The 22,975-nt window shown below is 42.7% G+C and overlaps 1 long non-coding RNA gene across 1 annotated transcript in view; it reads left to right on the forward strand.

Annotated features, from left to right (window-relative positions):
• LOC116664293 overlaps window positions 1–22,975 on the forward strand; it is a 94,547-nt gene that overhangs the window by 17,313 nt on the left and 54,259 nt on the right. The gene's annotated exons all lie outside the window — the stretch shown is intronic.

Genomic DNA, 22,975 nt, shown 5'->3' on the forward strand with positions numbered 1-22,975 from the left:
TTTAGTGATCAGGCACCCAAAGGCGCTACCGCCTGAGGATTTTGTCCGCAAGGAAGGCGGGCTTCCTGGGGGAGATAAAATCTCTTCCAACTCCCTTCCTCCCTTTGGTCCCCACTAGCTGAGTTTCTTCAGTGGCTTTCTTTGCGTTAGTAATTGGGTCTCAGTACTTTCCATCTATTCAGTAATTCATTTATTCTTGTATATGTTCAACAACTATCTGAGTGCCTCCCACGTGTGAGGGATTATGTGAGGCATGGGATAAGATGCAGAGAGCAAGGCTACACCTCCTTGGCCCATGGAGCTTACATTCATGCTGGACAGACAGATGTTAAACACATAATCACACACTGAGTTAACTGGATGTGTTAAATGAGTGAAGGCAAAATGTATGTTGTAAGAGCACAGGACAGAAGACTCGCCCTAGTTTGAAGAAGCAGGGAAGATTCTTAGAGTGAAGGATGTTTGAGCTGAACTTTGAAGGATTATTAGGAATTAAAATGAGACAAAGGAACAGGGGGAAACATTCAAGCCACAAAGAACAGCCTATGCGAAGTCCTGGAGCAGGAGAGTTCATAAAGGGGCTTGACGATGAGACCGATGTTGGTCTTTGCAATGAGAAGCCTTCAACGGATTTTAAATTTTACAGAAACATGAACTAATGTGCATTTTGAAGCTATGGTTCTGGGCAGAGGTGTAGAGGACGGGTGGAGGGAGGAGAGAGTGGAGGCAATTGTGTTCATGCAAGGAGTCGATGGAGGTTCCTGAAATAGTGTGGAGTGGATGGAAGGAAGTGAACAGAGCTGACAGGTGCTTAGGAGGTAAAATAGGACTTGGGGACTGATTAGGTCCAGGGGTGAGGGAAAGAAAGGAGACGGAAGGAAAACTGTGGTGGAGAAGGACCAGGATTTAGTGGAGGGAGTGGATGATGAGTTGGATGTGATGGTTTTGAGATGCTTTTGACACGAGTAGGAGACATTCAGGAGGCACATGCCCACTGGAAGAACACTGTTAGTTGGATAACCCTAGAGTCATTCCCAAGTCCCTTTTCCCTTTCTCAAGCCCCATACTATAATTAACCAGAAACATTTTTTTTTCCAGTCTCACTTACAGACAGAGGTGACCAAGTCACTAAACTGTGGCCACTGAAACAAAGGGGAAGCATATTGGTGAACTCTGGCTTCCCTGATAAAAGGAACAGATGCAAGAGAGGAATTGCTTCATTAAGAGAAATGAAAACATATATTTACACAAAAATGTGTCCACAAATGTTCATGGTAGAATTACTCATAATAGACAGAAAGTAGAAACAACATAAGTATTCAACAAAATGGATAAACAAAACATGTCCACGTGTGGCAGGCTATTTCAGTTCTATTGTCTTGTCAAATCCTTCCACCGCAAGTAGATACTCAGTTTGAAGTGGAAGCTGGGGAGAGATGTGGAAAAAGGAAAAGGGATAAATATGGGAGAAAGAAATCTGTTACTATTTTAACTTGTGATATTATCTCATGTGTGACAATTTATAAACAGTAGGCTCACTCTTTTTCATCGTAAGTTGTCAGTCACCAACAAGATGAATAATGTGCTTTTCTTCAAGGAAAATTGGAATCTTCATATTCTGTGCATTTTCTCAGAGATATAAAGCAAATAACCCAGACACACTGCTTCAGCCTTCCAGTGGGATGGTTCCACCTGAAGCGAGGTGTTTGCAGCTCCTCCATCAGTCCTCTCTGAGGTGGCTGACCTGTCCAAGCAACTATTTTTGCATTGGGGGGACTGAATCCAAGTACAAGTCAGAGCCAGGGAACAGCCACAATAAATTCAACATCTAAGTGTCTAAGCCAGGAAGGGCAGATATGTGGGACGCATGCTACCAACACACGACTCTAATGAGACATCACTAATCTATTGCATTGCTTTTCCCTACGAAACCCAGAGGCAGCTGTGGAAACTTTCTCAAAAGGCGGCTTCAGACAATTGATCAGTTTAGCTCATGAGAAGAATCCAGTTTGCCACCCTTGGTCCAGGAGGTCGACTTAAGAAGGCCAATTTTTCATGACCACAAGTGTATGTTAAATACTGTTTGTATTGTCCGTTTAAGAGTCACTTAATCCAGACACTTTCTCTTTGGACCCTTTCTCTTCAGAGGTTCTTTCCTTTTTGAGTTAGGGACAGTGGGTGTGTTGGAAGGCTGTTGACCTCTGGGTTAGAATGCCTGTGTGACTGTGAGGCCGTCTCTTAATGCTTCCTGACCTCACTGTTCATCTATAAGATGGGGAGTCTTTGATGGAAATACTTAAATGAGTCTGGACAGTGACATTTATGTAAAAGTCATAATGTGTTGTCTGTATTTTTTGGGTCACAGACAACTATAAAACACGGTATTTAGATTTTAAAAGATGATTTGGGAAGCTTTGGCCAGATTTTTCTGAATTAATAGTCTGGTTAAGCACCACTTAAAATCTAACCAGAATCCAGGGCTCTTGCTGTCTCGTAATCCTTACATTAATTGCATATAGATTTGACAACCTGGCTCTATTTGCTTAGAGTTTACACCCCTTTCCCCTTCACTGGCACTCAGCCGCGCGTCTTTAGGATCCAGTCATTCTACACTCAAGAAGTGAGACGTGAGCTCAGCTCTCCTGAGCCGAGTGCTTTCTCAGTTATACGCGTTGATTTGTTTTTTAATTTCGCTGTGGAATATTTAAAGTCAGACACTTGCTGGCCTGCTATTTCACACGGTTTCAGCATGGATGCAAATTCCAAGGTCCTGTGGAATAAAGGAAACAAAATAATTTTGACTTCCTGTTTGGTGCCTTTAGCCCATTCCTCAGATACTGTTTTAGTAAATTCCCAGGGGTGCTGAGTGTTGTTGTTTAGAGGTAAGCCTGGTTTGTCTTAGAAACAGAATTTCACATCTCTTTAGGTGGTGTTCACAGTATATAACTCCTGGTCAATTATTTAATTAGTGAGTGGCCAGTAAATCCTGCTAAGTTTTACACATTATAACAGGGTCAGAGGAAAGTCAAAGGCAGTGACCAAAGTGAGGTGTTTAACTGTCTGTTGGATTGTGTGTCTAATCAATAACCAGAGCAAACAACAGACACACATACAACTGGGTGTGACGGTCAGACATCTGCTGAGCACTGACCACTGGGCATTGAGCTAGGTCCTGGGGATATAAAGTCGTGTGAAAAACCAGCTTCTCCTTTTGAAAGGCACACAGTCTCTCCGGAGAATAGGAACCTGCGTGCAGAGGGACGACAACACGAGGGAGTGTATCTGAGTTTGTAGAAATCTGTGTCATGTGGGTTCAGAGAAGGGTCTGTTTCTAAGACCCTGGGCCTTAGGAGAAGCATCACAAAGGGAAGGGGTTGAGGAGCCTCTCAAGCAAGAGAGGGACCTGGATGGGATAAATTGTGAGGTGGTGGAAGGAGAGTGAGAAAACCACAGAACTGGGGGAGGCATCCCAGTGTTTTGAAGGACAAGGAGGGAATGGGTTTGCTGGAGCCAGAGGTCACGCAAGGTGTTACAGGAGAGGACTCGGGACAATAGACTGGGGCCAGGCCCCACATGCCTTTGAGTTCTAGGCATGGCATTTGGAGCTTTTTCTGGTGTATGGACAGTGTCTGCTGATTGCTTTTAGATGGCATTTTAAAAGATTAATCTCCCAGTGTTGTGTGGAACTGCAGCGGTGGAGAAATCAGAGCTAGGAGAAATATTTAGGAGACATTTAGCCATACTTTCAGACACAAGATTAAAAAATTTTTTTTTAAAAATCTAAGGACAAAGAGACAAGGTATATCACTAAGCAGTTGGCATGAAGAAATGCCAGGTAGCCAAGAATTCACCAGTGTGAAAAGTTTTCTTGTTGATTGACTCCTTGTGAAAAATAAACGATTGGATCTGGACTGTGATGGACCTGCATATCTGCAGATCATCTCTAATTGCACGTGGGTTTTAATATTAAATGCGAGAGGTTCCCATTTACTGCAAGGCGCTGGGGGACCACAGCAGATTGTTTTCAGTGACAGGGTGTGCTATGGCCATCTCTGTCCCCTCTCTACCCTCCGTCCTGCAGAATGCAGTGCCTGGTGAACCCTCGTGCTTGACATTCTTCCTTGAATAATTGAGGGCCATTAAAAAGAAGAGTGGATGAACAGACAATTGTCAGAGGAAAGACAAAAGAAAAGAATAAGGAGGCAATCCAGAGAAACAGGAAAGAGGTCACTGCAGATCCCCCACCCCCCACCCCCTGCCCCCAGCGGGGGAAACTGTAGAATAAAAGGTATATAACTTGTCAGCATCCACGGTGTTGCAAGAGGCAAGGACAGAGCCAGATCTGCCTACCTTAGGAAGAGGGGGTTATGATAAGGATTCAAAGGAGATTCAGGGAAGACAGGAAGTGACCTCAATATAGTTTGTCCTTGATTTCCTGGTCACCTGGTCATTTATTCAATAAAAGTGAACAAGCTCTTCTCAGAAGAAAACTAAGTAGTTGGGATGCTGGGATTGAGGTGGCATTTGCAAAGGCATGAAAGAATGGAAAAGCAGGGTGTTAGAAACATTCAAAGCATTTGGGTATTGCTAGAGCAAGCAAACATTTCAAACCAGCAGCCTATAGAAGCATAGTAATTGGCTGGAACAGTGTCTTATTCTTTAAATTTATATTAATGGTCAGTACAATAGTCGGTGGATTTCACACAAAAATACCTGTTCTGTTTCCCTATTGCTGTGTAAGAAATCATCCCCAAACTTAGTGGTTTAAAATTTAACCCTTATTTTAGTAATTCCCACGGTTCTAGGAATGGACTGGGATCAGCTAGAGATTCTCAGGCTGGGTCTTTCATGCAGTTGTAATCCAAGGGTGGCTGGGATTGGAGTCATCCTGAAAGGTTCTCACCCACAGATGTGGTCGTGGAGTGGACTTTAGCAGGAAGGGCAGCCAGACACCTACACATGGCTTCTCCCCGTGGTCTGCGTGTGACCACGCAGTGTGACTTCTTCGCAGTGTGACTTCTTCGCAGTGTGACTGTTGGGTTCCAAGGGCAGGTGTCACAGAGGCAGGAAGTGGGAATCCCAGTTTTTTTAAAGCTGGAAATGGACACAACGTCACTTCCACCATATTCTATTGGTCAAGCAGTGTTATGGGCAGAATTGCCCCCCCCCCCAAGTCGTATGCTGAAGCCCTAAGCCCCAGTGCATCAGAATGTGAGTGTATTTGAAGAAGAGCCTTTAACAATGTGATTAAGTGAAATCAGGGTCATTTCTAATATGCCTGGGGTCCTTATAAGAGGAGTCTAGGACATAGAGAAGGACACCAAACGTGTGCACCAGCAGAGGGGCAGCCATGAGAGGACACAGGGAGAAGGTGGCCACCTGTGAGCCCAGGAGGGAGGTCTCAGAAGAAACCCACCACCTTGATCTTAGGCTTCCAGCCTCCAGAACTGTGAGAAAGTAAGTTTCTGTTGCTTAAGCCAGCCAGCCAGCCTGTGGTATTTTGTTATCACTGCCCGCGTGGACTAACACCCCACTGAAAGGTTTGGGTCATAGGACGACGTGGCTGTGTGTCTGTCTGTCTGTCTCTCTCTCTGGTGGCAGTGTGAAGTTTGTGCTGAAGGTTAGTGGTCAGAGGCCAGGAGTCCAGACAAGAGTGCCTTCAGTAGTCAGATGAATGGGCAGGTCATGAACAAGCATACTGGCAATGGGAGGAACAGACCAAGCAGACATACAACTTTAAGATGTAAAATTGGCAGTATTTGGTGACCGGATATTTGGGGTTAGGGGGTTCCTCAGAGGAAAAGGCCAGTGAATACCAGCTGGAGAATAACAGGGTCCTATGGAGGGAGTGTTTGGTTGGCAACACGCCAACAGCATCTTTCACTGACAGAAATTTCTAGGGACACAAAGTAATACACAGTGTATGTGGGTGTGCCTCAGAAATTAGAGCCCCTATTTCACCTTCCTTCTAGGCTAGGTGGGCTAAGGCTCTGGTTTGTGGGGCGGAGGGTGGTTGGCAGAGGGTGTTCTCTCCTTTTCCAGATCACCCTCTGCCCAAGGGGACCCTGGGCACACCCCCACCACACCGGGATGCACCAGCCTGGGAGGGTGGCACTGTGACCTTCTGTGTTGGGCTCTGGCACCATGGACATGTCCAGGACTAGGGACAGAGATGGAGCCTCCTCTGCCTCCCTGCTGCTGCCAACCAAGCCCGCTCTGAGGATCCCAACTTCGTCATCCTGCCGATGCCTTGGCTGACTTTGTTAACATGGTACCCCTGCAAAACAGATATGATGGTAAAATGACAGTGTGGAGCAATATTTGACCAGGGAAAATAGGTTAATTTGGAACCTGTGATCATTCCTAGTAGGAGCTAAAGTTGACATCTTCTTTAGAAATATTAGGGGGGAAAGGAAAAAAAAACAAGTAAATGAATAGAATAGACAAAAATATCAAGAGGATGTTTGCATCCTGCTGGAAAGGAAGCGTTTTTAGTGCTTTAGAAAAAGTCATTTGCATATAAACAAAGCCCCTTCGGCTGAGGCCAGCAAGGCTCAAGCTGCCATCTCAGAGTTAATTATAAGTCATTTTTCTTCTTTAACTAAAGCAATGTCTCTTCTGCACCATTCCTGCTTTGAAGCTGCCTACACTTAAAATTGAGAAAATCACATTTCCTCATTCACAAACATCATTTCACACTTTCTTCATTTAAGCAGGTTCTCTTTCTCAAATCCTGGAATGCAAATTAGGGCACAGGAAAAAAAAAGGATGAAGAGAATTTATAAAACTTTCAGTGTAAATAAATGTCGTTTGATTTGTTCTCCCTCCACCCCTACTTCCCTTAATTTCTATTTGCTGCTGGAAGGCTGAGCTGGGCGCAGTGCCCTGGGCTTCTGTGAAATGCTCACAGCCAGCCAGAGTGCTCCTCTTCCCAAATTGTATCGCTGGCAAGCTGCAAACCCACTATGTAGTACATGGCAACTGTTCCGGGAATTTTTCCCCTAAAGGATGCAAGAGATGATGTGTTTTGATTAACGAGAACAAAAAAGTCTGGTTAGTTTCATTTACGATTACAAGCCCCTCCACTCCCACAATGTCGCGGTGTTTTGTTTCCCTGACCCTCAGATTCCTGGTCCGCTCTTCCATTCTAAGGTTCAAAGTGAACACAATGACTTCTAGAATCGCCACGCTGGGCACAAACAGCCCTCAAGCTCTCTCAGGTTTTTTTTTTTTTTTTCTTCTTCTTCTCATATCTGTTCAAACCTTTCAGCTCAGCATGCAATGTGTCTGAAAATGGCTTGGGTGTAATTACTAACAACTGTTACCTCTCTGCTGAAGCCTGTAATTCCCTCTTGATTAAGATGGTGATATTGATTTGGCTGGGAGTGCATGCAAATAAACCGTGACATCAGGAGAGGTGTAGCTTTTCAGTTTGCAGTGTGTCTGTGATTTCAGTCTAGTAGTCAAGTTTCCCCTACCCATATGGTTTGACTACAGCATTTATATGAATTAATACCTGTCTACCAGGCTCAGATGGAAGCTATAGCCATCAAAAGTTCTCATCTGGAGCCTTTGTTTAGCTTGTGCCTATCAACCGCAGCCATCTCTGCTCTTACATTTATCAGAGTAATTGAAGAGGAATGGGCTCTCTCAGTCAGGCTGGCTGTCAAAAGGTCGTGGTACTTCAGAAGGAGACAGGTGGAGGAGGGGATTGAGAAAATATTTTAAGGCAATGGAGTGATTCGGTAATTGACCACCACAAAGAGTCTGTACTACATTCTCCAGTCAGGCATTGAAGCATATGCTCTCTTGAAACAAATGGTCACCAGTTCATATTTGTTTAGAACAAACGTTGCAGCCATGAGTCCTTTTAAAGCTGAGGGAAAAAAATGCTTTGTGAGGATATATCTATACCTACCATTTGAACAGACATCGTGTTACCTGGAAAGAAGAATCAGACAGGATGTGTGCCACTGGGGACAAATCTGGGGACTATGGGTTGGCAGGGAGTCCTTGGCAAAATTAATTTGGAAAGTGTGTAATTTAAATGAAATTGATGTCTGAATTAAAAGAGATGCCCTTTTTTTGGTGGGTTTTTTTTTTTGGCAATTAATTTATTCCAAATAAAAGGAGAATAAAGAGACATGACAACTAAATGTAATACCTGATCCCAGGCTGACCTTTATTAGAGAGAAAAATGCTACAAAGGACATTATTAGGTCAACTGACAAAACTGGAATATGAACGATAGATTCAAGTTATTGCATTCGTGTTAAAATTGCTGAAGTTGACAAGTATAGTTACATAAGAGAATATCCAGATTTTAGGAAATACACATGATGTACACAACTAACTCTTAAGTGATTAAAAATTATATGTATATGTTATATATTATGAAAGAGAGAGGGAGACAGAAGAGAGAGAAAGAGAATGAATGGTAAAAAAGGAAATGGGTGAAATGTTAGTAATAGGTGAATCTGGGTAAAAGGCATAGGAGTGTTCTTTTTTCTATTTTTATTCTTGCAATTTTTCTGTAAGTTTGAAATTATTTTTAAATAAAAAGTGAAAAAAGAGGAAGGGATGCCTTTAGATGTCTGAGCCAAAGCTTGTCTAATGCACAGCTCTTTTTCCATGGGGTAAGTAAAAATTTTCCCCTTGCTTTTTTGGTGTCTTTGAACAAGTATTAGTGTGCTACTTCTTTCCTGTTTCCCCCTCTTTACACAGATACTAAACTGGGAGAAGATGCCAAAGCCTCATTTGTCGATGAGGTAGATGTTGCATTACTCAGGAAGCAGGGCAAGAGCAGATGTACTTTGCTAAAGTCAAAATGCTAACAGGGTGACAAAAGCATAAATTGTGGACGTGCGTGCTTGTGCATGCTGGTTTAGCTGCCAGGAATGCTGCAGAAGCCCTTTCTCTTTCTCCCCTTCTCTCCTGTCTCCACTAGACTTCCTCCTAGCAGTTAGGATTGCCTTCATCCAGCACTGGTCTCCTCTCATGGTGTCCTTGTTCAAGCATGTTACACTTTGCTGTGTAATAAACCATCCCAAATCTTTGAGGTTTACAACAACTTACTATTCTCTCTCATGCATTTTTGGTGTGTTGTGTAAGCCGGTCTGTTCTTGCTTGAGATCTGTCTTACAGTTGTAGTCAGAGGGTGGAAGAGACTAGACCCATTTGAAGGCTTGACTGAAGGACCGGCTGGACAGCCAAGATGGCTTCTTGTCTCTCATGTCTGACTCCTCATATGAGAGAGCTGGAACACATAACCACTGTCTGGGCCTCTCTCCGTCTCTCCTGTGGTTTCTTCAAATGGCTACACTGGGCTTCCCAAAGCATGGCAATCTCAGAGTATTTGAACTTCGTACCTAGTGGCTAGCTTCTCCCAGAGCAAATACTGCAAAGAGATCAAGGTGGAAGCTGCGAGGCTTCTTCTGATGCAGTCTTAGAAACTGTGCAGCATCACTTCAGCCACATTCTGTTGGTTGAAAGGGAGTCACAGAGTCTCAAAAGTGAGAGCCCCCTTAAAGAGGAAGAACTATACAGGGGAGTAAACACCAGGAGGCGTGGTTGTAGGGGTATCTTTGGAGACAGGCGACCACAGGTGCCTGACATTGATTGTATTATGTCCATATTTAACATTCAGTGAACTCTTATTAAATGAACAACCTAGGAGCTGGAGATAAATTGTTTGGGGAAAAAGCCATTTGCCCTTAATTTCCTTTGCTGATGGGGAGGGCCCAGGGAGCGAGCTATGAAAAATGAGACTGACATTGTTGCAATCCAATCTAGGAAGAGCGAGTAACCTCAAAGACATTCACTATGGGTGTAATTATGTCCTACTGACAACTGGACATTTTATCCCAAGCTTCTATTATCCTTAGTTATTTAACCAATATTTTCCTATTTATCCTCAGTTTCTGCCTCTGAATACGGAGGCAGTTGCCTGGATGCCAAATCTCCCATCACGTATGCTGTTGTTAAACATTTTAAAGTTACCTCAGTGCCTTTGACTATCTTTGCCTGATTCAGAATATTAGAAGTTCGGTGTTGGTTCCAGTGACAGCCCATCCTCTTATGAGAGATCTAGATGTCAAAGTTTGTTTCTGAGTATGGGGAGCAGGCAGAGGCAGCCACTGCGTCTCTGAGCGACTCAGGAATGTTTTTGGTCAGGTCTGCTTTGGCCTAGAGTATAAAACTGATCTTTTCCTTTCTCACTCAATAACAACTCCTTTTGATGATCTCCACATAGAAAACACACATTTAAGATTTTATTAATTCAGTTAAAGATGACTTCTCGTTAACTATGTTTAAGATCATACGGCATGCTTTCCAGAACTTAGAGCAGAGTGGGAGCCAAGACATAAACCTAAAGATCAAGCCAGGAAGCCCCCTCAACAGGCCATATAGATGATAAACGTGTGAGATGCTACAGGGATTCAGAACAGGAAGAAATTACTGACTAGGATGGCATATGTCGGCTTCCGAAAAGGGTTTTGATAGATCAATTTGTCCAATTTCAGAGTGGAAAACAGCCTAAACCCAGGGCCCAACACAACTGGGAACGGAATGGAGCTTTTTTTAAACCCTGGGAGCATTTTCTAAGTGTGCTTAGGCATCTGGGGAGACCAAAGCCCGTTAACCCCTCCACGCCCTCTAAGCAGAAACCAGACACCCCAAAGAGGAGCCTTGGTGGAGCCCCACGAAAGGCGGCCTCCTGTCCTCTCAACGTGTGCCAAGAGTTGAAACATCAGTAGGTGTGGCGGTTTCTCTGCTGTAGGTTTGCAGGTCCCTGGTGGGTGGGGAAGCCTGGCAGAGGAACAATCTCAGCACACATTGGGAAACAAATGCTCAAGTGTTCATATGGGGGCCCTGACCAGCACACGGTGGCTCAGCTCTGGAGACTTCTTAGCAGGGAAGCGGTTAATGTGTCACAGCGCCGTTTTAAAGCCAGAAGAACCTCCCACCCCTCCCCCCTCATCAGGGGCTGGCTTCTAGCTGAGTTTAGGGGATTTGGAAGGGATTTGAGGTGGGTGTGGTTCTGGTGGCTCAGTTTCTAGGAAATGAAACAATCCTCTTCTTTGACCTTTAATGTGCTTCGGATCAGCATCTCCTTGGCACGAGGCCTGTTCTGGGCAGTTCACAGTGAGCAGAGCCACTCGACGTCTGTTTCTCTCTTCTCTCCATCACTGGCAGTGCAGTTTTGTGTGGGAAGCCCAGGGATCCAGAGCTTGACCTCTGACTCTTGTACTGGCGGATGCTCGAGAAGTTGGAAACCCAGCTCAAAGCCTGACTCCTCTGATAATTGCTTCCCCGGCCTTATCTGTAAATGCTGAAGGGGGCTAGGCCGCCTGTCATGCTTGCTGAATGGCAAAATTGCAGGGGCTTTAGGAAGGACTTATAAATAGTGATTGGATGATCTGGGGCCACATTTTGGAATTGTCACCTGATCCCAAATGGCACGCATCGTGCTCTCCGGAGGGAAGCTGAAAAGCAAGAATCAAAGAAGTTAGGGACAAAGGAATGTACAATAAACTCCCTTGCAAACCAGGGATTTGATTAATCCCAATGGAGTCATGAATCTGACTGAGGGAAGGTCTGTTTTTCAAGTACTCCACAGTGCATGGTGCCCGTCTGTCGAAACAGAAATCCTGTCATATATGGGGTGCTGCCCTTTTCCTCTGCTCTGATGTTATAACATGGTTTGACTGTGCAATTCATGGCTGAAAAAAGAATACTTTACAAGGCATCCACAATAGAAATGAGGACTAGGTTATCAGGTAGCTTTTGCAATCTGTAAAGGTTCAACATAGGAGATAATTATTAAAAAATTTTTATTGCTAAGGAAACACAGATTTTGTTTAATTGATGGAGCATAAAAAGGCTTAGGTAAAAATCAACAAAATTTGAGGTAGACAAGCTGCCCTAAGTGATAAAGACTAATCACTCAGTCTGCAGTCAGTATGCAGAGAGGCATTGTAAAAAGCCAGAAGGACTGTAGTGGGTCTCAAGCCATAGTGGACATAAAGGCCTTCATGCGGACTTGTTGCAGATGTAAATTCCCAGAGATTCTGGTTAAGTAAACCCCCTTTGAGGGCAAGAAATCAGAGTTTTAAATAAGCACCCCAGGTAATTCTGATACGCTGGGGTCCATAGGTTGAGAAGTGGACTAGGGTTTGAAAGTAGAGCTTGACTTCTATGCAAAAGTGCTAACTAAGATGCAGAACCCAGGTAGTGTAAACTGTAATCAGGGTCCTTTCCTGAAATCCTCCTAACGTTCTCACTGAATTAAGCCATCTGTAACTTAGGGAATGTATTTGGCTGTGAGTGACAGAAACTTGGAAAATAGTGGCTTAACCGAATGAGAATTTTTGTTTTTTTGGAGAGGAGAGGATAAAAGAGAGGTCTTGAGGTAGGCAGTCCAGGTATAGTGGGTTGAATGGTGACCTCCCAAAAGATATGTCCACGTCCAAACCCCTGGAAGCTATGAATGTTACCTTATTTGGAAAAGGGGTCTTTGCAGGTGTAACTAAGTATCTTGAGATCACCCTGGCTTACTGGGTGGCAGTGGGTCCTCCCTGCCTCCCTTGCCTGGTTTGACAGCCATATGACTTGGTTGCAGAACATACTTATGTGAAACAGGATTCCTGAAGAGCCAAGCGTCTACATTTAGAAGAAATGGTTCTAATGAGAACCATCGAGTGGTTCTCAACGGGGAGACGTTTGTGGTTGTCACAGCTCCTTTGAGGAGGGAATGGGTGTACTACTGACATCTGGAAGGTAGAGGCTGGGGTACTGCTAAACACACTGCAATGTACAGAACAGCCCCCACAGCAAAGAATTACCCAACACTAGATGTCAGCAGGGCTGAGGCTGAGAAACGCTGGCATAAATAAATAATAAATTTTAAAATAAAAATAAAATAACTTTTAACACAAAAAATGAAAAATCTTATGTCAAAAACAACAACAAAAACCTTTCTTAATGTCTTTCCAATTCTTCCATGAAAGCCGAAGAGACCAATGAGACCCCAGCTGGTTGCTTCCTATGGATGGGATTATTGTTGTTATTATTTTTGTCTGGATGAGGAAGATTCTATTTCTAGGTAAGACAATAGCAAGTAAAGTCTTCCAAAAATAAATGGTTAATATTTTCACTGTGTTCTCTTGCTTGACTTTGGTACAAGTTTTCAATGGAGAGCATTTGATGTTGCTACCACTTTCTGCATTAGTCATCCTGACAGCACTTCCTGGCAGGGGAATGGCTGAGACCAGCCTGTCTGGATCTTCTGACAAGTCCCAGACCATCCTCTGACCATCAAGAGGGGGTGATTTGCTTCCTAATCAGTACAAATGGGATAAAGGCTTCAGAGCCAGGCAGTTAACAATCATTACGAATGCATCAGCACATGCTGGTCAGTGGGGTGAAGGCTGTTGCACAATGTAACCAGACATTTTCGAGAAAACTTGTGTAATGGCATGAACGAACGGTGTTAGTCTATAGTGTGTGATTTTTCCTTTCCATTTGCTGGCCTCTTCAGTTCACATCCAAGCCAAGATCTGTTAAGCAGATTAACTTAAACCCAAAAGAGATAACATTACTGTTTGAAGCACTACAAACAAGCATGGGATGGCTTCAGCTTTTAGGCTTCCTTAATTTATAATAGAAGTTGCATTCCAGTACGTTGACTGCATACAAATCAAGTGCATCAAATAATGTCCCTTGGCAGTTTTCAAGTTGCTTCATCATGTTTCCACTGCAGCTTTTGCCCATAGTCCTCCAGGGTTAGTAGACAGACAACTCAATCAGATGCTTAATAACAGTTACACCTACTTAGATGCTCCAAGAGAAAAAGTTGGTAAAAACATCTGTGGAGAATCTAGTCCTTCACTGCCTGAAAGGATTAACCACATGAGACAACCCTTATGAATCATGTTTATTCCTCTTTCAGGCACTATTTGTATCCAAGCTTTGCAAAAGCCCAAATTAAAAAGATAAGTTTCCTTTCCTGAGTATTGTTATTTACATAACTCTGGACCTTGGAGTTTAAGCTCATAAAAGCCAGTACATAAATGTTCTTCTTAAGCTTTTTAAAATTGTAGATGATCTCTAGCTTCACCAGAGTGTTTGTATTTTGGGAAGAGAAATCTATTAAGTGTCTACTATTGCCTAGAAAATGTAACTGAGATTGGCTAATGGCTTGATGATTAAGACAGAATTCTGTCTAGGCAGAGGGAATTTCTGTCCGAGTCTCTGACCCATGGTCAAGAAATGCAAATGTATTTGAGCTTGTATGGCAAAGACTTCCTGTACCGACAGAGAAATGTGTGGAATTGATTTTGCTTGTTTCTCTCTAAGTGGATGCATCTTTGCTATTTCTCCTCCCTCTTTTCTCCATCCTGTCTCGTTTCCCACCACTTCTGCTAACCCATTGACCTGATGTTGAGTGAATTCCTAGTTTTGAAAAAACAGACTATGTTGCTGCCTCTAGCTGCAGATGGACTTGCTCAGCCACATTTTGACTCAGATTAAAAAAAACAGTTATGCTTTGGAGGTCTTTGATTTGATAGTCCATCATACTTTGCATCCTTGGGCTAGCTTAGAAATTCCCACCTGGAACTTTTACAGTCTCAGTTATTTGAAAGCAGATAGAACAGTTTGTGCTGATTTAGGACATCACTTATCCAATTAACCACAAAAAGCAGGCATCTTAATCCCTAGTAGTTCAATCAAAAAAGATTTTCACAATTTGCACAGCTAGAACCATGTGATTTGGGCAAGTGATTTAATCTCTGTGGGTCTGTTTCCTCATCTGTAACATGTTTCTTCAAGGTCTAAAATTATATGATTCTATAATTTATTTTTTCATGTGCACATTACCTTTTGTTGAATTGAAGTTGATGTTCTGCAGCACACACCAGAACTCAATAAAACCCAGTTTATAGACTTGGGATAACCTCCTAGCTCCCCACCATGTACTTGAATTTGAACTACTTATGTACCTCTCTGAGGTGGGTTCCTTCATCCATGAGATGGGCATAGTATTGCCTATCTCATAAGATTCTCATGAGAATCAGAGATAATTTTAATTAAAGAGGTAATTTTATTTTTTTAAATTGAAGTATAGTCAAGTACAGTGTGTCAGTTTCTGGTGTACAGCATAATGTCCCAGTCATGCATATATATACACACACACATATATATTCATTTTCATATTCTTCTTCATTAAAGGTTATTATAAGATATTGAGTATAGCTCCCTATGCTATACAGAGAAATTTGTTTTTTTGATCTATTTTTATACATAGTGGTTAACATTTATAAATCTCAGACTCCCAAATTTATCCCTTCCCACCCCATTTCCCCCATAAAATTGTTGACTGTGTCTGTGAGTCTATTTCTGCTTTACAGATGAGTTCATTAGTGTCCTCTATTTTCTTTTTGTTTAATTCTACATATGAGTGATATCATATGGTATTTTTCTTTCTCCTTATGGCTTAATTCGCTTAGAATGACAATCCCTAGGTCCATCCATGTTGCTTCAAATGGCATTATTTTATTCTTTTTAAATCACCGTTGTATAAATATACCACAATTTCTTTATCCAGTCATTTGTCGATGGACATGTAGGTTGCTTCCTTGTCTTGGCTATCATAAATAATGCTGCTATGAACATCGGGGTACATGTATCTTTTCCAATTAGAGTTCCTTCGGATATATGCCGAGGAGTGGGATTGCTGGATTGTCTGGTAAGTCTATTTTTAGTTTTTTGAGGAATCTCCATACTGTTTTTCATAATGGCTGCACCCAACTGCATTCCTACCAGCAGTGTAGGAGGGTTCCCTTTTCTCCACACTCTCTCCAGCATTTATCATTTGTGGACTTTTGAATGATGGCCATTCTGACTGGTGTGAGGTGACATTTAAAGAGGTAATTTTCAAGTCCTTGAAATAATGCCTGGCACTTCTTAGGTGCTCAGTAAATGGCATATTTCCTCTCTCTTTTAGAGCCTTATGATAAAACTTTTAAATGCCCTAATTTCTTTTGAGTTTGTGAATTATTCCTTATCAGATAGACACTGGCATGGCTGCCCCTCTTTATTAAGGGAAGGCCGCGTGGCACAAGGTGAACTCAAGACTGAAACATCTGTCTCTTGCTGCAGACATAACTTCCTCATTTTTGTCACTAAGAGCTCTCAGCAGCAAAAGCAACTTGGGATTTAACAGGAAAAAGCTATCTGCCAGATTGACTCCTGTCAAAGGCTCCATGTCAATAAACATTTACAAGAAACGAAGTTTGATAAATGTAGCTTCATTCCATGAAATGTATGGCAGTGGCAGCTTTGTGCCTGGTATTAAGATCTCTTGAGATTATCTTTCCATTTGGCATCAGTTTCCCTCCAATACAGAAGTAATTGAAGCTGAGTGCCTACGAAGAATTTTCATAGACAGTGACACTGACTTGTTTTAACCAGGAAAACAATAATGAAGGAAGAGATTTCCTTCTAAAATATTTCAGACTTCCTTCTGCATCTAGGGCCTAAGAATCTCTCATTCTTGCTAAAGATGAACCTGCCATTCTTCATGTGGGTCAAACATAGCTGAGATTTATTTTGGCCAAAGAAACCTTATTTGTTCAGGCTTTGATATGCTGATGGAATGGTAGGATTCTGGAAACTGGAAGAGAGGTCAGAAATGACTGAATCCTCCTTCTCCCCACTTGCAAGTGAATGAAGTGAGCACAAGTGGGATGTTAGTGTAGCAGTCAGGGCTCCAAGTGGAGAGTGAGCCAAACTCATCATCCTCTTAGGAGAATCAAGAGACAGAACAGCAAAGTTAACCACCTAACCAATGTGGGCAAGAAGGGGCTGGAGATGGAGCCAAGAGAGGGGAACCAAGAATGAGTTGGAAGAAGCAAGCCGGATCCTGGACCATTGCTCCAAAGAGTGGGCATTTATGTGCTCTACAGTCTGCAGGTGCCTGGGGCACAGGAGGGTCAGGATGTCTTGAAAATTCAGGCAGACGATAAAGGCAGACCTCATCTTTTTTTTTCCCCCCAAGAGAAAACTGCTGCATGCAGAAGCTAAGAGATTATGCTAACATTGTCATAGCTGATTGGTGGCCAAAAGGACTAGCTCTGGAGTCTCCAGATTTCCCGTGGGTCTTTCTAGGACTCATTTTTTCTTTGTTGTTTAGTTCACTGGCCTCCATTTACCCTTGAACCATTCTGCTTATTACAGTGATTCTTTATTCTGTTTACAATTCTTGCTTAAGGTGAGAAGAGGATGATATTCTGTTCAGGGTAGCCTATTTCTTATCACAAGACAAAGTTGTACTTAAACTGTGTATGTTCAGTAACCTTCCCATTCAGAAACGGGTTCTCTACACGCACAGCATTCATAAAGACGGAGTGAGAGTGACTTTAGGAGTCACAGAATAAGATTATGTTTTTCTTATAGGTTTCACTATCCTCCTTCTATGAGTTAAAAGAGGGTTTTATTTTGTTTTCACCTTATACTTTACCGGTAGCAAGGGTAAGTTACAGAAAATTATTAAAAAATCTTATTAGACTTTTTTCCTTAAATCAGTTTGTATGAATGAAATTTTTTCATTAATGCCAACATATAAATTTACATTTCAAAATAATTAGTTCAAAGAAGTCAGATTAAATATGGTAGAATGTCTATTTGTGTTTATATCCTATTCTTCTTCTTTAAATTGAAGTTTATTACAACGAGAAGGTTAGTAGGGTTGAAAAAAGAGATAAACCCAAAGAATAAAGATTACTGGAGAAGCAACATCACCAGATGAGAGATAGCCATAAAATTTGGAAGAGAAAAGCAGTTGAATGAGTAGGAACTGACCTAGCAACATGTAGAACACTCAAATCCTATGTGAGCATAGGGTGAAGTTGACAAGACACATCGTAACTTGTGCTTTGAGACCCCAAAAAGGCTAAAGAATTAGAAGCACCAGTTATCTCTGAAGGTAAAGGTGAGGTATGGAGCAGAAAAGCAGAATTGCCACCAGCCTGTTGGCTGACCATAGGTTGGTTGAATCTTTACGACCTCTATCCCCTGATACCTCTTGTTTAGTAAAAGCTGCTCAGTTTCCTTTTCTTATTTTTTTAATGTTTACAATGATTCACTTCACATTTTATGTGGGATTGTATCTCCACATATACATTATATTGGGGAAAAGTTGGATTTGAAAATACTTATTTTGGAATGAGTTGCACCCAGCAAACCTCTGAGTATCTACTCTGCCGAGTTGATACAAAATGACCCAGGCAAAAACTCCTTCCCTCGGAGTCTCAGAACTAACTGGGGAGACAGACAGGTCATCTAATTACCAGCCTGGCAGAATGTGTTTAAGGGCAGTGAGAGAGGCAGGAACAGCTATAGGATCCTGGAGGGAGGAGCCTGGAGATAAGGGGGCCTTGGGCTGGATCAGGAGCTATGTGACCTGACCGGGAAGGAAGAGGCTTGTGAGGAACCAAGAGCAGCATGAGACACATTTAAGGAAAAGTTCTTAGCTTCTGTCTCAGACCGTCACTCTCATACTACCACGCTGCCCGACTGTAAAGCTCCAGAGAAACGTAGGGATCTATTTTTGTGGTTAGCGATTGTTGTTGCTATTCACGGTCAGTCGGGGGCTTAAAGGGGTCTTCTGGGTTGAGCAGGCTGCATAGATAACCTTCTGTGGGGGTGTCATTCCCTGAATATCTGGGAACTCATTTGAGGGTGACTCCACTGATGGGACTATCAGATGTCTCGAAAGCCCCCAGGGAGGTATCTTTGGGGCAGGTGGGGCTTGGTGGGGCTTAGTGAGAGGAACCCACTTGGGCAGTCATGTTGGTCATAACCTCCAAGGCTGCTTCACCTGGTGCAGCGGAGAAGAGCACCAAGGAGGCAGTGAACTTGACAGAGCCCCATGATCTATTGTGAGTAGTCCTGGAGAGCAAGGACCAGGGTGTACATAGCTTGGCATCCCCAGAGCCCATGTTGGTAACCTGCCACCTGGGAATGAATGGTACTGAGTTGGCCCTTCTTACTGGTAGAAGTTAGTAATGATCTTACCTGACCTACCCCCTTGACCACTCCATAGTGAGTAATTAATTCAATAAATAATTGTTGAATAGCTTCCATGTGTCATACACAGTTATGGCTCATTCTTACCTCTTCAGAAAGCACACCTGTCTCCACAGGTCCCCTGGGTTTTTGCAAGGATGAGCACATTCCTAAATTTATCTTGCTCAGAGTTCCCCAAGTCCTGGATAACCTGGACCCAAGTCGCCATATTGTGCTTGCCAGATTTTATGATTTAAAAATTTATTATTTGACCCTTCAGTTCTGAATTTTATGGGCTATTTAAAGTGATTTATGTTCTACTTATTTACCTAACCATTTGGAGCTGTAAGAGTTGTTTCATAAGCATCAGAACTGACTGGTTTGGATTAAGTATCCATTTAAAAAGTTCCCAGTATTTGCTACAAATCCCAAACTTAACAAGTGCAAGGTTTATTTTGAAATCACAGCAGTGAAATTGTATGGTCTTCAATGTCCATGCAGGAACAGATTTTCCCCTGCACTCTGGACCACAATTTATTATTGTTTAAATCAATGCATGACTCTTTGCATACCAGCCTGTACTTAGGGTCAAACGGACTTAACCTCAGAACAAAATCACTTTGTTCAATGAAAAACAGGGCCCCTCCAGTCCTCTAGACCCCTTTCGATGTATTCCATAAGAAAAAAAGTTTATTTGACTGCATGATAACCTCAAGCATAATTCCTCATAGAAATAAACCTGACAAATGTCTTACCCACCCTGCCACAGAGGGGAACTTAATGCCAGCTACAGCTTTAACTCCTGCAAGGCAGGTAGGCAGTTCTCTGAAAATCAAGAGCCTAGGACAGCAGGTACTTCTTAACCAAATAGTAATAATGAAATACTCTCATATATGTTCAAAGTTCTGCTATGTACATTGCCAACTTTATCCTTTCAACAGTTTTGAGGAGGTTCCCTTGACTCCCTTCTTGGGTTCGGTCATTAACTAGAACATCTCACAGAATTCAGATGGGCAAGAACTGGAAGAGCTTCTGTCCCTGTGGAGCTGGGGCATGCCACCCTCCCTGTACGTGGATGTGTTCACCAACTCAGGAGCTGTCTGAACCCTGCACTTTGGGGATTTTTATGGCAGCTTCATCACATAAGCATAATGGATCATTAACTCAATTTCCAGCCCTCTCGCTTCTGTGGAAAATGGTGGGTGAGTAGGGCTGAAAGTTCCAAGCTTCTAATCATAGCTTGGTCTTTCTGGTAACCAGCCTCCATCCCAAAGCCCGCCAAGAGGCACCTGATTAGAACAAAAGACATTCCTATTACCCAGGAAATTCCAAGGGATTTAGGAGCTCTGTATAAGAAACCGGGGTCAAAACCAAATGTTAGAACAAAAGATCCTCCTAGTGCTCTTATCATTTAGAACATTTCAGAGGATTTAGGAGCTCTGTTCCAGGAACTGGGGGGCAGTCACCAATATGTGTATTTTCTATTATTTCATATAGAAGAGATGATTTTATCTCATCTATTTAAGCTCTGTAGCATGAAATCTCCAGGGTTCTATACGTCTACTGTTTTGGATCTAGTGGCCTTTGGAGATAGGACTAGTGCTTTACAAAATTGTGATAAAGTCACAGTTTGCTCCCTGCCCGCCCTTCCACCCTGGCAGGGATTGTCAGTCCCCCAAAGCCCTCTGGTCTGGTCTCTCTGATCATTGTTGCTCTCCCTGTTACTCTGTGCATAGTGGGCACTCAGTGTTCTGTTTGTTCACTACATTCTTTTTGTCTGAGAATAGTACTCTCCTCCTCTACTCAATTTTTTGAGAACTTCTCCTTCTCTTAACTCTCATCATGGGGTTCCAGGGAAAGCTGCCATCTTTTATGAGCATTTATCATGACCCTCAAGGCCACAGCTAGTTAGCCCGGAGGTGGCATTGACTGGGTCTGGGCCCATCAGAGTCCTTCCCTGGGAATTTTAAAAACTGGAATGAAGAAGAGAATCAGTCCCTCTCTGGAGGTTCCAGTGGTGGGTGGTAAAGCTCAGGAGAGTTTTTGAGAGTCTTTGTTTCCTGCCACGTGAAGGAGACTGATGTATAGTGAGAAATGGTGCTGCTCTGTAGAGAGAAGCAGAAATGAGAGATGGAACCAGGGTTGATGTTTCTGGTTCCAAGTGCTCCTAAGCAAAGCTGGAGCCTAGCCTTTCTCCCAGTTTGGCCCTTCAACTCTTCGTTGGATCTCGCGGATCAGTGAACCAACTCCTACCCCCTGCTTTTCAATTCTGCTGGTTCAAATTGGATTTCTGTCACTTGCAACCAAAAAAGTCCTATCTGATATCCCCTCAACCTGTCCCCTAAACACCTCTCTTCATCATTCGAAAGCTACTTATCTTGCAACTCATCTATTCTGTGCTGAAAACATCAACTATCTAGTTTGACTAGATTAACAGTTACACATAGTTTTGAGGAAACAGAGTTCCCATTAGACTTTGGAGATACTTCCTTACTTTATCTTATCAATTATTGATACTAAGGTGGGTTTTTTTGGGGTTTGGTAGAGGGTTGTTAAGAGGCTTGGTGATATGCCCCAAATCACAGAGAGGCAGATTAATGGGGCCCTGCAATTGCATTAACACCTTCTTCTCTTGAAGTATAGGACCATTGACTTGGCATTCTTTGCTGACTAAAGTATTGAAGAAATACGAACCTGAAAGAGAAAGTCTGATTGTAGTTTTGCTAAACTGTTTAGCTTATGTCAATACAATTTCTTAACAATATCCAGATCAAGTTTTAAGAAATTCTGTATGACTTCCTTAATCTTGCTTACCTGTTCTCTGAGTGTGATAACACTTCAGGGTTGACTTAACTTTATAGGAGTAAGAACATTAATATTCAAATGAAAGATAGTCTTGGAAGGAGTGAGTCGGGCAGAAAAGGGAAAAAGTGTGAACTTGAAAAAGACAAAAAGAACAGGGAAGGAACACAACACAGGAGATGGGAAAATGAGTAAAGGGATGATAAGCAAGTATCATGAAACAGGAAGGAGGTTAGAGAAAAGAGATCAGTGAAACCCAAAAGAAATTAGATAGGGAGCATGAATCTTCTTCACCTATTTTGGAATAAATGAAGAGCTTCTCATGCTTCCAGAAGGGAAAAAAGTCAAAAGTAACGGCAAAGTTCCAACCCACAGTTTCCTGTCCAGCTGGAGTGAGTGGTTAGCTAAGGAATGAACACCCGCAGTATGAGTCTAGTAGCCTTTCCCACTCACTGTGCAGGTTGGTTCTGATTTGGCTCAGCCCATGATAGTCTGAGCCAGAGTCAGTTCTGTCCAGTCTGGGACTTGATCCAGTTTCATCTGGACTTCTGGTCCGGAAAGATGCTGCTGGCAACAGTCTGACATCCTGAGTGCCGTTCCCTGGCGTCTGGTGGGAATGACTTTAAAGTCATTCCCCGCCCATCTCCTTGGAAACACCGCTCCTGGTTTAGGTTCTGGAGTGAGTGAGCTAAGTTCTAGCTCCAGAAGATGATGTGTCTGTCGTGTAGCCTCATTTCCTCCTTTGTTTTCCTTTCTTTGCCATCTAGTGTTGGCTAGATGGGCTATATGCCTCCACGGCCTTGTAAAGCACAAATAATCAACTGATTCATCTGGAAAACAGCTTCATGCTCCCTACACTCTGTGGATTCAGCATAAATGCAGTTTAATCCTATCACCTCCCAGACAAAGTCAGCCTTTCAGTTCCTTCTTGAAGGGCGAGCAAGAACAATATGAGAGTGTTTCAGTGGCTTCAGAATTAGGAGAAAGAATGTTACAGGCCATGGAATATACAAAACCTTTGCCAGCCAATATGTGTGATAGATGATAAATGTGTTTGTAAAATAAATCCACTCTTGGGCAGGGACCATTATCAACAGCTGCAAAG

Source organism: Camelus ferus, chromosome 6, assembly GCF_009834535.1.
Source record: "Camelus ferus isolate YT-003-E chromosome 6, BCGSAC_Cfer_1.0, whole genome shotgun sequence".
Taxonomy (NCBI): Eukaryota; Metazoa; Chordata; class Mammalia; order Artiodactyla; family Camelidae; genus Camelus; species Camelus ferus.